The sequence below is a fragment of the Anolis carolinensis genome, chromosome 4 (genome assembly GCF_035594765.1).
Source record: "Anolis carolinensis isolate JA03-04 chromosome 4, rAnoCar3.1.pri, whole genome shotgun sequence".
Classification (NCBI taxonomy): Eukaryota; Metazoa; Chordata; class Lepidosauria; order Squamata; family Dactyloidae; genus Anolis; species Anolis carolinensis.
In genome coordinates, this window is record NC_085844.1 from 207,929,454 (window position 1) to 207,948,169 (window position 18,716).

Sequence of the window (18,716 nt, forward strand, 5' to 3'; positions counted from 1 at the left end):
ATCTGTTCTTCATTGTTACTGAGAAGAACATTCTATAGATCATATTTCATCTTTAGCTTAAAATATAGAAAGTAAAGAACCAAAGAAATAAAGATCTCTTTCCTCTGAATGGTTCATAGATCGCTGTCCAAGCCTGAATTTCCAACAGCTACCTTGAAGTAATTTTAAACTGTAAGGAAAAAAACTCTCTAAAAAGCAACTTGTTATTCATTTAAAAAAAACCTATGATAATAAATATGTGTATGAATATTGCTGTTTTGCATCATTTCAACAAACTTTGATTTTGTGACTCTAAAGTTCCAAGCCCTATTTCAATAAAACTGACATTGTGTCTTTAATTCTGGCAGTCATTTTTCCCAGTCAGTTTGCTGAAAATGTTAAACCCAAATCATCCCCCCTTGTCCTGGAGAACATACAGAGAATGTAGCAGAAAAAAACTTTGTCAATTACCTTTTTAATCATCCTTGAAAAATCACTGTATAAAACAAAAAGAGAATCCTTTAAAAAAGACATTGAAAAATGGGCTAGATGTAATAGGGGAGAAAATGGCTATGATAAAGTGATGTCTGGGAAAATGGATGAGGAAATGTGCCCTGTGAAATAAATTGAGGAACACCAGAAGATGAGAAGATCTCATTTATCTCTCATGCCGTCTTCTCCGTGATTGAGCAATAACAGTGCAATCAAAGAGTGGCTTTGAAATCGTCTCTCTTGTTCTTGATTCCTAAGAACATAAGAGGAGCTCGGCTGGATCGGAACAAAGGCCCATCTACTCCAACATCCTGTTTCCCAAAGTGGCCAATTAGATATCTGTGGGGGTGGCATTCTTCACTCAGTTCTGCAGGTTTTCTAGAGAGTGCTTAGTGTGTAAGATAACCTTCCAACTCGCTCGCCCTAAGGCCAAGAAACCGCAGAAGTCAGGACAGCTTGGAGACCCACCTCTATTGATCGACAATAGATGCCAGCAATATAACAGAGACAAAGTGTCCATTTTGGACAGACCAATTAGTGACCTCGTGTTGCTTATTGGAGATGTTTAAAGTTCTAGTGTTTGTATTGTCATATGTGCAAATGTGTTTGTATTTTGGGGTGGTAAATTCCCACATCCTGGGAATTTAAGCAGGGAGTGTTCCGTCCCCCAGGACGATGGTTTGCCTTACCTATTGGTCGTTTGTTTGTTTTCCCTCCTTTGCATTTTGTTTCAGCCTCTGGCTGCAAAAGCCCAGGAAAAGTGGCTTGGAGTCTGCAAGAGCTGGCTGCAGTTTTCTTTGCAATGATTGGTCAAAGAGTACAACATCTTAGGACCGCCCTTTTTTACCAGGGTCTAGTCTCCATTTTGGAGCCTCATTTTGGCTATAGTCTTCCAACGTGCTGCAGCTGTGCAAAGCTAACTGGGACAAATCATCCTCAAAACCAGGCCAATCTAAGCCTATCCAAATTAGATAAGTATTGAATTATACTGATCTGGAATAGGAAATCTAGTTAGAGGAGCAGGGTTATTCCGTCGCTTCTAGAACTAATCTTTGCTGTAAAGATAGGGAAGGAAAGAGTTTCTCCTTCTAATATAGACAGTGTGATTAGGGTATAGTGGTTTTATAATCACCTTTGCCTTCTGGAACCAGGGATAATTCTGTAACTAAAACCTATAGAAATTTGTTTCATTTTCTGTAACTTTAAGATCTGTGCCAGGTTTACAACCTTGTATGAATAAACATCGTTTTTTTGAAGTTTTCCAGACTCAGTCGTTCAATATTTTTAGGACAGCTTATAGGGATTTGCAGTTCGCCCGGATAAAGGACGGCACGTTTCAGCTTTATAGTTTTTTTATTGTCTGGCGGACGGCACAGTTCCTGGGTGCCTGTCCACACCCACCCCAGAAAGCCCGTGCTTACTGAGGTAGGTGTTTCCTGATGTTCTCCTGGAACTTTCTGGGAGAACACCTGGACACTGTCACCCCCTCCTCAAAAGCCCCCCAAACCCCTTTGAAAAGTAAGAAAAAACTTACCAGGCCTCCATTAGTGTTCCTGCAGCTCTCCTGGCACTTACCAATGATGCACCAGGAGAGCGGGGGAGGGGAGGAGTGATTTTCCTCCCCCCCCCCCGTGCTCTCCTGGCACATCATTGCTAAAAAATAATTTGATAAACCCACTATCAAATTAATTTGCCACAAACCAGGGTTTTCTTGGTTTGGGGTGAATTAATTGTTGTTTTCAAAAAATATCATCCGGACAGCCCCCTTTTTGATGCAGGAAATCCCACATTAAAGGGGCTGTCTGGATGTGCCCATAGACTTCCTGCCAAACATTTTCCTCATACCATGCATACTTTTGTACTTCTCATTGTATACCTCTATTAGATTCTTTCAGGTAGAAACCTTACATGTATATATTCAGCAGCTGCTCCACTGGCTGCCGATATGCTACTGAGCCCAATTCAAAGTACTTGTTTTGACCTATAAAGCCCTAAATGGTTCTGGCCCAATCTACTTGTCCGAACGTATCTCCTCCTAGGAGCCAGCAAGATCCCTGAGATCACCTGGAGAGGCCCTGCTCTTGGCCCCACCTGCCACGGAGGTGCAGCTGGTGGGAATGAGGGACAGGGCCTTCTCGGTGGTGGCTCCCCGGCTGTGGAACACCCTCCCAAGAGAGATGCGATAAATTCCAACTTTGTTGGGCTTCAGAAAAGCCCTAAAAACATGGCTGTGTGACCAGCTTTTAATCAATAAATGGCAAAGATAACAAGGACTGAACTACGGATAAAGCATAAGAATGAACGGATTTGATTTTATGTTTGAAATTTATATTTTGTAATTTATAATGTATTAGCTGTGCCCGGCCACGCGTTGCTGTGGCAAAGTATGGTGGTATGGGAAATAAAGTATTGAGGAATTGGTGGTAGTTAAGGTAAAGGGTAAAGGTTTTCCCCTGACATTAAGTCCAGTCGTGTCTGACTCTGGGGGTTGGTACTCATCTCCATTTCTAAGCCGAAGAGCTGGTGTTGTCCGTAGACTCCTCCAAGTTCATGTGGAGCGGTACCTCCGGAGCAGTACCTATTCATCTACTCTCATTTGCATGTTTTCGAACTTCTGGGTTGGCAGAAGCTGGGGCTAACAGTGGGGGCTCTCTCCGCTCCCCCAATTCAAACCTGTGGCCTTTCGGTCCAGAAGTTCAGCAGCTCAGCGATTTAACATGCTGCACCATCAGGGGATATTATTTCCTAAAGGTTGTGAATATACAATATTTCTGATTTTTTTTTGTCTGTTGGAGGCAAGTATGAATGCTGCAATTAGGGGAAATGATTAGCATGTAATGGCCTTGCAGCTTTAAAACCTGGCTGCTTCCTCCCTGAGTGAATTTTTTGTTGGGATGTGTTAGCTGGCCCTGATTGTTTCCTGTCTGGAATTCCCTTGTTTTGAGAGTGGTGTTTTTTGCGATATTTTATGTGCTTCTACTGTCTGTGGCCCTCAGAAAACAGAGGATTTGCCAGACTTTTGTGATGGGAATACTTTGTTGGGAGGTGTTAGCTGGCCCTGATTGTTTCCTGTGTGGAATTCCCCTGTTTTCAGAGTGTTGTTGTTTATTTAGTGTTCTGATTTTAGAGATTGTATTATTCTGTTTTATTATACCACAGTAATTTATATATATTCAGATTTTAGTGTTTTTGAATACTTGGAGCCAGATTGTATTCATTTTCACAGTTCACGGCAACACAATAATAATAATAATAATAATAATAATAATAATAATAATAATAATAATAATGACTTTGGTAATACACACTGCTTCACTCCCTTCTCAGCTTCCTTTCTGGAAGAATCCTTTCTTGGGAGATGTTAGCTGGCCCTGATTGTTTTCTTTGTGGAATTTCCAATTTCCCTGCTTTCAGAGTGTTGTTCTTTATTTACTGTCCTGGTTTTAGAGATTATATTGTTCTGTATTATTCTATCACAGTAATTATTTCATATTACAGTAGAATCTTGTGGTCGAACCAGGGCGGCCATCTGCATTCAGCCTAATCTGACCTGCAGCAGTGAGTTCCGCCATTCGGAAGGAACCATGTTGAGACCAATCTGGCCATGTGTGCATGCCCCAGCAGTAGGTTAAGGCATATCTTCTGCCTCTTCCCTGTCCCTTTCAGGCTTTTTAACTATGTAACAAACCTCTAACAAAAGAATCTCCTTGCTCCAACTTCTCTTCTTGAGTGGCTATTTTGTATCCTTCCTTGCACTATAGCATAAATTCCCTTCCGATCCTAGAAGCCCTGCCTCCCTCTCTTCCACTTGCTGGGCGAACCGCGGATTCACCCCCCCCCCAGCCTCTATTTCCAGTCATAGCTCTCTCATTTGGACTCCAAGCATGACCATCTTCCTCACCCCTAATTCCAAAGACCTCCCTGTCATGAGGAGACCACCCATTCTCAAATTAATAATGTTTATTTATTTATTTATTTACAGCATTTCTATTCCACCCTTCTCACCCCGAAGGGGACTCAGGGCGGATCACATTGCACACATAAAGGCAAACATTCAATGCCATGACATAGAACAGAGACAGAGACAAGACGTAGGCTGGCCTCGGCTGGCCTCGGACTCATGACCTCTTGGTCAGAGTGATTTGTTGATTTGTTGCAGCTGGCTTGCTTTCCAGCCTGCGCCACAGCCTGGTTTTAAGAAGCAAATCAGCTGACTGTCAAAACCTGTCAAAACTGTCAAAATGGAGTTTCCCCACGCTGCGGCACAGTTTTCTCTGCAAGAACGGACTAACAAAGGTTCGGACTACATGGTTGGTGCAGAGGGGGCCACCCAGGGCTCCCTGCTTGCCATTCATGAACTGCCCTCACCTTCGGAGTGCCCCCTCCCGCCGACCTTTGGCCCAGTAGGGCCATTTCGCCTGGATTGTCACAGATTCCTCCACAGATTTTCTGAACTTTTATCACTTTATGAACTCCCTGCATTAAAACTTGGGCTTTGGGATGGGTGAAACAAGATGAATTGTGTTCCTACATGTGTCCTGTGTACCCTGCATGCTCCCTTTTCCCTTTATTATCATGAAATATCTATATATATAAAAGGATAAAGTTGCGGGCGCAGTGACTATAACAACAAAACTAAACATCCCAGAAATACGAAACTTGGCAACACAATGCAAAAGCCTTGCCTCCTGGTTACAACAACACAATCACACCACAAAACCAAACTGGACCCACAAAACTCACAACAACGCATCATGACTATAACAACACAACTAAACGCCCCAGAAATACGAAACTTGGTGACACAACTCAAAAGTCTTCCCTCCCAGTTGGAGCAACACAACCACACCACAAAACCACAATCTAGACCCATAAAACTCACAACAATGCATCATGACTATAACAACACAACTAAACTCCCCAGAAATACGAAACTTGGCACACAACTAAATGCCCCAGAAATACAAAACTTGACAACACAATGCAAAAGCCTTGCCTCCTGGTTGTAACAACACAACCACACCACAAAACCACAATCCGGATGCACAAAACTCACAACAATGCATCGTGACTATAACAACACAACTAAACGCCCTAGAAATACAAAACTTGGCACACAACTAAACGCCCCAGAAATACGAAACTTGGTGACACAACTCAAAAGTCTTCCCTCCCGGTTGGAGCAACACAACCACACCACAAAACCACAATCTAGACCCATAAAACTCACAACAATGCATCATGACTATAACAACACAACTAAACTCCCCAGAAATACGAAACTTGGCACACAACTAAATGCCCCAGAAATACAAAACTTGACAACACAATGCAAAAGCCTTGCCTCCTGGTTGTAACAACACAACCGCACCACAAAACCACAATCCGGATGCACAAAACTCACAACAATGCATCGTGACTATAACAACACACCTAAACGCCCTAGAAATACAAAACTTGGCACACAACTAAACGCCCCAGAAATACGAAACTTGGTGACACAACTCAAAAGTCTTCCCTCCCGGTTGGAGCAACACAACCACACCACAAAACCACAATCTAGACCCATAAAACTCACAACAATGCATCATGACTATAACAACACAACTAAACTCCCCAGAAATACGAAACTTGGCACACAACTAAATGCCCCAGAAATACAAAACTTGACAACACAATGCAAAAGCCTTGCCTCCCAGTTGTAACAACACAACCACACTACAAAACCACAATCCGGACCCACAAAACTCACAACAATGCATCGTGACTATAACAACACAACTAAACGCCCCAGAAATACGAAACTTGGCAAAACAACGCAAAAGCCTTGACTCCTGGTTGTAACAACACAATCACACCACAAAACAAAATCCGGACCCACAAAACTCACAACAGTGCATTGTGACTATAACACCACAACTAAACGCCCAAGAAATACAAAACTTGGCACTTAACTAAACACCCCATAAATACAAAACTTGACAACACAATGCAAAAGCCTTGCCTCCTGGTTGTAACAACACAATCACACCACAAAACCACAATCTGGACCCATAAAACTCACAACAATGCATCGTGACTATAACAACACAACTAAACGCCCCAGAAATACAAAACTTGGCACACAACTAAACGCCCCAGAAATACAAAACTTGACAACACAACGCAAAAGCCTTGCCTCCTGGTTGTAACAATACAACCAAACCACAAAACCACAATCTGGACCCACAAAACTCACAACAACGCATCATGACTATAACAACACAACTAAACGCCCCAGAAATACAAAACTTGGCAACACAACACAAAAGTCTTCCCTCCCGGTTGTAACAACACAACCACACCACAAAACCACAATCTGGACCCAAAAAACTCACAACAACGCATTGTGACTATAACAACACAACTAAACCGGATGGCCATCTGTCTGAAAGGTTTGGGTGGGTTCTTCCTCCATGACAAAAAGAAAGAAAGGGGTTGGACTGGATGCAAACTACAAATTCCAGCACGCCATGGCATGGAGTCCATGCATTTCAATTAAAGGCCTCTTCCTTCTCCCTTTCCCCGCCATCCAACCCATTGACCCAGTTCCATGGCTCCGCAGGCAGGAAAGGCTAGGACAAATAGAAAGACGGAAGGAGGGAGGGAAGGGAAGCGAAGAAACGCCAAGTACAAGAGCCCTCCCTCTCTGCCCGGAAAGCCAAGAGCAAAAGGGAGAGAAAGGCCATTGATCCGGTTATATTTACCCTCCTTTCTGACCAGTGTGTTCTTATCAGCGAGCTCAGGATCGGAGGAGAGAAAGGGAACACCATAGGAATAAAGGAAACAAGGAGAGCACCCACTCTATCTATCCATCCACTCATCTATCCATCCACTCACCCACTAATAATAAACACCTACACAGGCAAGAATCAGCCATGCACTGAGTCTACAAGGCCATTCAGTGCTCATCCACCTCCCCAATCCCTACATTCAAACTTGGCCTCCAAAAAAACAATTACAATAATAACAATGACAACAACAACAATAAGAATCAACACCATCACAGGCAAGAAGCAGCCAGGCACTGAGACTGAGAGGCCAGTCAGTGCTACACTGGACCTCCAAAAAACAATACAGTAGCATCTAACTTATCCAGCCTTCATGACCTCTACAACAACAACAATAATAAACACCTACACAGGCAAAACAAAAAAAACACTATTGTACCACAATAAGATGTAAACCGCACTCAGCAGAATCAGACGTCACAATTAACAACAAACCAAAGATAACAGGGATCTCAAGCAATTATCAATCAACACAAAAATTGAAGAAGGTAACAGACTTCAAATACTACTACTAATGTGAGTATAAAGAAGGGTGGAGGTCATAGCATAAATACAACCTAATGTAGACTGACCAACACCACCAGACTAAGCCACAGCAATGCGTAGCCGGGCACAGCTAGTATTTTATATTAAAGAATGACCGAAATCTGATCTAGGAATCAATATGAACAGATAGTTGCAACATTGACCAGAGGAGATTAATCCTCACACCAGCAGACTGTCAGACGCTCATCTTGCATGGACAATAGATATGGTCTTCCCCCCCATTTTATGTCGGAGCAAGCCCATTTAATGGGAAGATGGCTATCTGGTTCTCAGACCACTTACAATGGGGGCGATCAAAGCCTACAATCGCCCCAGCTGTCAAAATGAACTGGACTCATTCAGAAACAAATCCTGCCCATCTGGTCACCCTTGACTCACCAGAATATGGCAAGCCTGCCAGACAAATATGTATATTTGCACCCTAAGAAGCAATCTGGAAACTACCTTGAGGGCTTATCAAGGCTCTCGGAACTTCCTTCTTGCATATTGGCTCAATGACATTGTCATAATCCCTAGCAAATCCATTGTTCTCTGCTCAGTCTGCCTCCTTGCCTCTGATTGGTGGAGGAACCGAGATGACAGGAGCTCCCTGATTGGACAGGGATTCGTGCTGCTCCCTCAGGGGCCAATCAGTGTGCAGGGGGGCAGGGGGATGAGTGGCGCAAATCTCAAATCGCACCACCCCATTCTCTGTATTATAAAAGTTGATGTTCTGTATTGTGTGTTATGGCTCCTTGACGAACGATCGCGGGTGTCATCCATTTCAGCTGAACTGAATAAACAACTCGGTCTTCTTTCTTCACGTCTGAGGGTGAGATCTTTGTAGCGAGAAACCTTGACCTTTAGCGACTCCCCCCTTGCCAGGATTCTCGGACCTATGGCCGGGGGGTAGGAGCTAGGATTCCCTCCTAAAGAAGGGGACCCCCCAAATCCTACCTCAATATCAATCTCACTTATCCAACATTCGCTTATCCAATGTTCTGGATTATCCAACACAGCCTGCCTTTTAGTAATCAGTGTTTTTGTAGTCAGTGTTTTAAATTCATTGTGATATTTTGGTGGTAAATTTGTAAATACAGTAATTACTACATAGCATTACTCCGCATGGAACTACTTTTTCTGTCAAATTTGTTGTATAACATGATGTTTTGGTGCTTCATTTGTATAATGATAACCTAATTTGATGTTTAATCGGCTTTTCCTGAATTCCTTCTTATTATCCAACATATTCACTTATCCAACGTTCTGCCGGTCTGTTTATGTTGGATAAGTGAGGCACTACTGTATATTTATAAACTTATATTATCTGCTTAGAACTGGATTATATGAGGCCCCTTCTACACAGCTGGATAAAATGCACTCTGAAGTGGATTATATGGCAGTGTGGAGTCAAGATAATCCAGTTCAAAGCAGATAATATAAGATTCTAAATGGGTTATATAGCTGTGTGGAAGGGCCTTGAGTCTACACTGTCATATAATCCAGTTAAAATCTGATAATCTGTGGAAGAGGCCTAAGTGAGGCCTAACTGTGCCTGTCCCCTGGGCTGAGTAGGTTGCTAGGAGACCAAGTGGGCGGAGCTTAGGCTTCTAACTGGCAGCAATTGGATAAAAACTATTATTCCTCTCCCTGTAATTAGGACTTTATTTTTCTTTTCTTTTTGTTGTATCAACCTAGAGCCGTGGATGATGGGTTGTGTTGTCAAATTTCAAGGTTGGAGGGGCTGTAGTTTTGTTGTTTTGTCCGCTGCCCTGATGCCATCACTCTTTTTTATATATATAGATTTTAATAGTTTTAACTGTTTTATATTGATTTGTATGGGCATCGAATTGCTGCCATTATTGTAAGCCGCCCTGAGTCCCTTTGGGTGAGAAGGGCGGGATATAAATGTGAGAAATAAATACATTTTGCATGTTTCTAAGAATTTTAGCATAGCATGCATTTACATCATTTTATGATCTTAGTCACCCCATCTCTCTTTCATTCCCTTTTCTGCAGCTTTTCTAAATCTATACATTCTACATTTTGTACTTTGTTCCACATTTGAATAGGAAAATATACAGAAATTTGCACTTTTAACAAGGCATGTTGCATTTCTCTATTTGGCCCTGTGTGGGAAGTAGTGTTAATGGTATGGGACTGGTTTTTGGTTTTACTTCTGCTTGCATATACTAATATTTTTATGAGATGCACTACTGTTATACTGTATGTAAAATAACAGGCAATATGAGCCTGTACTTTTTCCTCAATATTAGAAATAGGAAGGAAATAGGGAGAAATGTGTACATATTTCCCCTTCCCAAATCAAAGAATTTGATATGAAAAACAATCTGTAATGAATTATTTCCAAACTTTGCTTTTGACTTAAAGCACCACAACACTCCATATGCTCAATTGCAACTCCACCTATAGCCAGACCTGAATAAATAAACTAATTGTATACTCTCTTTTGCTTTATTGTTGCCTTTACTTATCTCAATTTCCGGTGAATTTTTAGTTCATCATTCTCTGCATCAGATATCTACCCTCTTTTACTATATTAAAACCATATTATACAAGAGTGGCAAGCTGTTGATTGGTGTTGGTCTGTGAGCCATTGGCTGCTGATCTCTGGGAAGTTTGCAGAAAATTGTATGAATTGCATAATAATATGCTTAAATATGTTACTGGAAATTGGAGGAAAAGTGCTTGGTGACCCATATCTGAAGCACTAACGTAAAGTATTGTGCAAATTGATGAAACAGTTCTACATCTTTAGTTTACATTCAATCTCCTTTTTTTTTTACGGCAGTGGTTCTCAACCTGAAGTCCCCAGATGTTTTTGGCCTGCAATTCCCAGAAATCCCAGCTAGTTTACCAGCTGTTAGGATTTCTGGGAGGTGAAGGCCAAAAACATCTGGGGACCCCAGGTTGAGAACCACTGTTTTAGGGAATTTTTTTCATTTTACTTCAAAGTCTTACCAAAAGCACTTGGCAAGCCTTCCAAAAACCCACAGTTTGCTTCGAAAACAGGATAAAATCCTTAAAAGCAATATTTTGCTCCTCCATCTTTTTAGTTGAAGCATGAAGAAATGGCCAAAATTTGACATTTAGTTGCAGACAAAGAAGGCAAATATTCATTTATTTTGGTTTGCTTTATTTTAATTTCTGGGTCCTACACAAATCATTTAGGATCTTTATGGCATTTATCAACCCATCTGTTTAAGCAACAGACTTAGAACGTCCTAGATTATGCTTCATATAAGGAATGCATCATGATACTTCCATACTGCCAGCATTTTCCCATCATGCTCTTAAATACCAAACTGTGATTGTGAAAACTTAAGGCTCATTTGTGAAACTCATTAAAGACTGTTACCATGACATTTAATGAATGCAATAACTATTTCACCATGTCTCAAGTGCTAAAATAGACACATGTGCATTCATCATCTGTGAAGGTATGTGGTTACCTCCTTATATAAGTGATACTTATACAAAAAAAAAAAGATATTGTATGAGGTGAGGGGGACTGTTCCTGCTTTCAGTTTTCTAGGTATTCCATCATATGTTTAGCACAATACACAGAAATGTAACAACTACAGAATTGACCTTCGGGATCCCCAAACATCTTCTATGCAAATTTCTCATTTTACTATTGTGAACGTTGCAAACACAATACCTGCAGAACGTCTTCGTTATATGATCTACTCCCTGCATTTTTTTTTTGCTTTGTCAAGTGGTAATAGGAACTTGATGTACCAGAAGCAGTACATCATCTACACAACAGACATGCACATGCACACACAGAGAAAATCAGAGATAATACAGTGTTATATATGCTGATTTCACAGGAAGCTGGTAAAGCCTTATGGTCACAACAGGCAACCACTGTATAAAAGATACAGTTTCTCCAAGTCTTATGCAGTTTGGGAATTATGCAGTTTATGTTGTGCTAAGAACAACAATAAAAAGTTCCCACAAGGTTGAGGTGCTATTTTAATATTTACAAGTTTGAAGTTGGGAACTTCAAAATCAATTACGGTCAGTAAATTGGTAAATTTTCATTCAATCCCTACTATAAATGTGTGTTACAACTCCTACTAACCCCCTACATATTCCACAATTATATTACATAATTTATCCCAGCACTTCTCAAGTGACAGGCTGCAAGTCATTGGTTACAACCCCATAACAAGTTTCCAGGACAGCAAGAAATATCTGTAGCCAATGGACACAAAAGTGCTGGTGTGGGGCAGTAGTCCCATATGTCAGATTAAGTAGATCTAGCAATGGTCTGGCCCACAAATACTATTTCCACTTCAAAATCACTATCTGATTTTTCCACTGTTCCCTGAGCATCAGGAAGAGTTCTTCTTTATTTGGTCAGTCGTTTCCGACTCTTCGTGACCTCATGGACCAGTCTGCGCCAGAGCTCCCTGTAGTCCGTCGCCGCCCCCAGTTCCTTCAAGTTCATGCCAGTAACTTCAAGGATACCATCAACACATCTTGCCCTTGGTCGGCCTCTCTTCCTTTTTCCTTCCATATTCCCCAGCATCATGATCTTTTCCAAACTTTCCTGTCTTCTCATGATGTGGCCAAAATATTTCAACTTTGCCTCCAATATCCTTCCCTCCAGTGAGCATCCAGGCATTATTTCCTGGAGGATGGACTGGTTGGATCTTCTTGCGATCCAAGGCACTCTCAGAATTTTCCTCCAGCACCAGAGTTCAAAAGCGTCTATCTTCCTTCGCTCAGCCTTCCTTATGGTACAGCTCTCGCATCCATAGGTTACTATGGGGAATACCATGGCTTTGATTATGCGGACCTTCATTGCCAGTGTGATGTCTCTGCTTTTCAGTATTTTATCGAGGTTGGCCATTGCTCTCCTTCCAAGAAGTAAACGTCTTCTGATTTCCTGGCTGCAGTCTGCGTCTGCGGTGATCTTCGCACCTAGAAATATAAAGTCTGTCACTGCCTCCACGTTTTCTCCCTCTATTTGCCAGTTGCCAATCAGTCTGGTTGCCATGATTTTGGTTTTCTTGACGTTTAACTGCAGCCCGGCTTTTGCACTTTCTTCTTTCACCTTGGTGATAAGGCTCCTCAGCTCTTCCTCACTTTCAGCCATCAGAGTGGTATCATCTGCATACCTAAGGTTGTTAATGTTTCTTCCAGAAATTTTAACTCCAGCCTTGGATTCGTCAAGCCCTGCATGTCGCATGATGTGTTCTGCGTACAAGTTGAATAGGTAGGGCGATAGTATACAGCCCTGCCGCACTCCTTTCCCAATCTTGAACCAGTCTGTTGTTCCGCGGTCTGTTCTTACTGTGGCTACTTGGTCTTTATACAGATTTCTCAGGAGACAGATAAGGTGACTTGGTATCCCCATACCACCAAGAACATGCCACAGTTTATTATGATCCACGCAGTCAAAGGCTTTGGAATAGTCAATAAAGTAGAAATAGATATTTTTCTGAAACTCCCTGGCTTCCTCCATTATCCAGCGGATGTTGGCAATTTGGTCTCTCGTTCCTCTGCCTTTTCTGGACCCAGCTTGGACATCTGGCAACTCTCGCTCCATGTATTGCTGGGGTCTTCCTTGCAGGATCTTGAGCATTACCTTGCTAGCATGGGAAATAAGTGCCACTGTATGGAAGTTTGAGCATTCTTTAGCATTTCCCTTTTTGGGTATGGGGATATAAATTGATTTTTTTCCAATCTGATGGCCATTCTTGTGTTTTCCATATTTGCTGGCATATGGCATGCATTACCTTGACAGAATCACCTTCCAAGATTTTAAACAACTCAGCTGGGATCCTGTTGTCTCCTGCTGCCTTGTTATTAGCAATGGTTCTTAAGGCCTATTCAACATCACTCCTCAGGATGTCTGGTTCTAATTCACACAGCACACCATCAAAGCTATCCTTTATATTATTATCCTTCCTATACAGATCTTCTGTATATTCTCGCCACCTTTTCTTGATCTCTTCAGCTTCTGTTAGGTCCTTGCCGTCTTTGTTTTTGATCATGCCCATTTTTGCCTGAAATTTGCCTCCAATGTTTCTGATTTTCTGGAAGAGGTCTCTTGTCCTTCCTATTCTATTGTCTTCTTCCTCTTCCATGCATTGCTTGTTTAAAAATAGTTCTTTGTCTCTTCTGGCTAGCGTCTGGAATTGTGCATTTAATTGGGCATATCTCCCCCTATCACTCTTTCCTTTCGCCTTCCTTCTTTCTTGGGCTACTTCCAGTGTCTCAGCAGACAACCATCTTGCCTTCTTGGTTTTCTTTTTCTTTGGGACATACCTTGTTGCTGCCTCCTGAACAATGTTGTGGACTTCTGTCCATAGTTCTTCTGGGACTCTATTTATTAAATCTAGTCCCTGAAATCTATTCTTCACCTCCACTGCTTATTCACTAGGAATATTTGTGAGATCATATCTAATTGGTCTATGTATTTTCCCCATTCTCTTTAGTCTGATTCTAAATTTTGCAATAAGAAGTTCGTGATCTGAGCTGCAGTCAGCTCCAGGTCTTGTTTTCACCAACTGGATGGCTGTCCGCCACCTTTGGCTGCAAAGGATGTAGTCAATCTGATTTTGGTGTTGACTATCTGGTGAAGTCCACGTATAAAGCCTTCTTTTAGGTTGTTGGAAGAGAGTTTTTGTTATGCACATTGAGTTTTCCTGGCAAAATTCTATCAGCCTACGTCCTGCTTCACTTTGGTTGTCCCAGACCATGCTTGCCTGTGATCCTGGTTGTCATTTGACTGCCCACCTTAGCATTCCAATCTCCTGTAATGAGAATAATGTCTCTTTTTGGTGTGTTATCCAGTAGGTGTTGCAGATCATAGAACTGATCTAATTCTGCTTCTTCAGCAGCTGTGGTTGGGGCATATATTTGGATCACTGTGATGTTAAACAGCTTGCCTTGAACTCAAATTGAGATTATTATTTCATTTTTTGGGTTGTATCCAATCACTGCTTTCACAACTTTATTATTAACTATGAAGGATACTCCATTTCTTCAGTGATCCTCTTGTCCGCAGTAGTAGATCTGGTGGTCATCTTTTGTGAAGTGGCCCATTCCAATCCATTTCAGTTCACTGACTCCCAGAATGTCTATCTTTAATCTTGACATCTCACCAATAACCACGTCCAGTTTGCCCTGGCTCATAGATCTTACATTCCAGGTTCCTATATTGTGTTGATCTTTAGAACATCGGAAGAGTTAAGTGGTGGAATTAATTGGTACTCGGTTAAGTAAATGTTACAAAGGGGAGTCACATGGTTCTGCCTGTTGTTTGGTTTTCCCCTTTCCAGCTGTTTTAGTGCATTACCATTAATTCTGCCACTGAAGCCACGGAACATGTAAAAGTATCTTTTATGTTTATTTACTTACTTTATTTACTTTGTTTTTATCCCACCTTTCTCCCATTATAGAGACTGAAGGTGTCTTCCATTCCCTTTTGCAGAGCAGTGCATGAAAATGTGCAATACTCCTGCACAAACAAACCTAGTCAATATTGAGATAACCCAAGGTTTGTCACCACTAAATATTTTGTGTGTTTCATCTACCAAATGGATTTTCAAATTGCTAGAAAAACCAGGAATCATGAAAAAATCACTGATTTTCTGACTATTTAGACAGCTTCTTTACTATAAGAAACAGCAAAACAAATCAGACAATTATTACTATAGACCTACCTTTATTCCATTATTGCAGCATTGTGTTTTTACCTAATTCATAAATTAATTAGAAATTATTTCTTATTTATTTGTGGAGGGAGGGGATTTCTTTGAGACTTATCTACCCTTGTGTTGTTTGGCTCAGCAGGCAGTAAAAACATTAATTAGTTCTTTGTCTCTTTTAGCTTTCAACAATAAAAATCCCCCCAAGAATTTTAATCAGAGTTTTGAGTTTACAAGGAAGAAAATTAGGTCTCTCTACTGTGGAGAATATTGAACTTTGACACCATTAGCCAGAATTTCATTTGCTTTCTAGAGATTTTGTGTAATTTTGGGAGATAGGGAGAAGAGAGATACATCAGTAAACACCATGTCAGCACAAAGGGAGGAAAAAAAGATGCAAGAAGAGAGAAAATATACATAGATACAACTAGCAAAAGTTTCACAAAGGACCACAAAGAAACACTCAACAATTGTGACTAGTCTTCATAGGACTCATAATCTTTAACTCAAAGCATGGAGAGAACCTTGACATAAAGAAACATGATGTAAACCAAAGCAAATTCATGCCTACCAATAAACATTAGTAGCCACCTTTGCTGCCAGCTATTAGAAAATCTGGTAAGCAGGGTTAACCTTGACATTAGACACTATCTCAACTAGTAAGCAATAGATTAGTGGAAGATCCACATGCTTTTGTTCTTTAGAAGGTATGAACTGTGTGTTCAATGCAGCCTGCTTTGAGTATCCAATTTTGAAGGAAAAGTAGTGATAGCAGCTATAGTAGCAGATGCTATCAGTGGTAGCTGAACAGCCGAGGACATCTTCATTTCAATGGTGCAGTAAATTCACTCTTACATTTTATTTCAGACCATAAAGGAGCTATCCAAAATACTGAATTTATTTAGGGAATCATTTCAGCACCCTGGATATTAGGCTTGAGCGATCCACGAAAAATTTGATTCTAAACTCGTTTCAAAACTAGAGGGGGGCAACATTTCGTTTCTGAAGGCATTTCCGAATTTTGCCCTCAAAAAAATTCGAAATTAACGAAAATTCGTTATCTTCAAAATTAATTCGTTAATGGCGGACGCGCATGCGCAGTCGCCCAAAAACAGCCCCGGGGGGGGGAGTTCGGGGGCTCTCCTGCTCTCATTTTTTCAGCTATACTGATCAAATTTGGTACAGTGGGAGAACACAATCCACCCTGCTTGTTCGCTAAATTGCAGAGCGTTTGCCCTTTCCTAAGATTTATTGCGCAATTTTATAGTTCATATAGAAAAACTTTACCAATTGCAAAAAATCTGTTCCTGCTTTTGAATTGTTATTTCCTGTTCATTCAATAGGGGTTTCATCACTGTGAAAGTCCTTCTTCTACTTGTGTAACATTGTTTCAGTGCCCGGAAATCTGTCAAAATTTTAGGGCATTGGGGGCCATTGGCCAAGAGACACATTTTGCTGCCTGCCACAATGCGCAATGACTTTCCCCAGGCATCCATATTGGAGGCCATTATACCCCAGTGGTCAAGCCCCTCCCCCTCCCAAGAAATGTAAGATTTCTGTGACGTTGGTTTGATTTATTGCCTGATGGCAAAATGGGGGCTTGGATCACACTCCCCTGGGGAGCCATCCACCGTGGCCCATCTCCCACCCCTGCCCCTTTCCCCAAAGCAGCAGGGCATGGGCTTAAACTGCGGAAATAGACATGGGTGCATGGATCCCACACCCCTGCCCCTTTCCCTAAAGCAGTAGGGCGGGGGCTCAGCTGCTGAGATACACATGAGGGTTGGGATCCATTAAAAGCACTGGCAGGGGTAGTGGGAAAAATTGGAGCAAAAAGTAATAAGAAATCAACGTGGTGATCCGAACCGCAATGTCCAAGATGGAGAAAAAAGAAGAAAGAAAAAATCCCCGTGGGGATCCGAACCCCTATGTCTATCTCAGCATCAAAGACCCCATCCTGCACCGGCGACAGTTGGCCGGCATGCATCCCGTACAGAGAGAGAGAGAGAAAAAACCAGAGGACCCCGTCCCAAAGGAAGGATCTGTGCAAAATTGCCCAAAGGGATGCGGAACGACAGCCGCGAGAGAAGAGAGCTGCGGTGCAACGTGGGAAACACGACCCCGTAGGCCGACAGGCAGCAAAATCAAAAGAAAAGAAAAGAAAGAAAAAGCCACAGCCGGCAAGTCCCACACATTGAAATAGGCCGGCCACAGTTGGCCGGCACGCTTCCCAGAGAGGAAGAAAGAGTGGCCGCCCCAAAGGAGGCTTCTGTGCAAAATCGCACAAAGGGGTAAAGAACGACAGCCGCGAGAGAAGAGAGATGTGGTGCATCGTGGGAAACACGACCACGTAGGCCGACAGGCAGCAAAATCAAAAGAAAAGAAAAGAAAGAAAAAGCCACAGCCGGCAAGTCCCACACATTGAAATAGGCCGGCCACAGTTGGCCGGCACGCTTCCCAGAGAGGAAGAAAGAGTGGCTGCCCCAAAGGAGGCTTCTGTGCAAAATCGCACAAAGGGGTAAAGAACGACAGCCGCGAGAGAAGAGAGATGCGGTGCATCGTGGGAAACACGACCACGTAGGCCGACAGGCAGCAAAATCAAAAGAAAAGAAAAGAAAGAAAAAGCCACAGGCGAAAAGGCCCACACGTTAAAATACTAGGCCGGCCACCGTTGGCCGGCACGCTTCCCAGACAGGAAGAAAGAGTGGCCGCCCCAAAGGAGGCTTCTGTGCAAAATCGCACAAAGGGGTAAAGAACGACAGCCGCGAGAGAAGAGAGATGCGGTGCATCGTGGGAAACACGACCACGTAGGCCGACAGGCAGCAAAATCAAAAGAAAAGAAAAGAAAGAAAAAGCCACAGCCGGCAAGTCCCACACATTGAAATAGGCCGGCCACAGTTGGCCGGCACGCTACCCGGAGAGGATGAAAGAGTGGCCGCCCCAAAGGAGGCTTCTGTGCAAAATCGCACAAAGGGGTAAAGAACGACAGCCGCGAGAGAAGAGAGATGTGGTGCATCGTGGGAAACACGACCACATAGGCCGACAGGCAGCAAAATCAAAAGAAAAGAAAGAAACAGCCACAGGCGAAAAGGCTCACACGTTAAAATACTAGGCCGGCCACCGTTGGCCGGCACGCTTCCCAGACAGGAAGAAAGAGTGGCCGCCCCAAAGGAGGCTTCTGTGCCAAATCGCACAAAGGGGT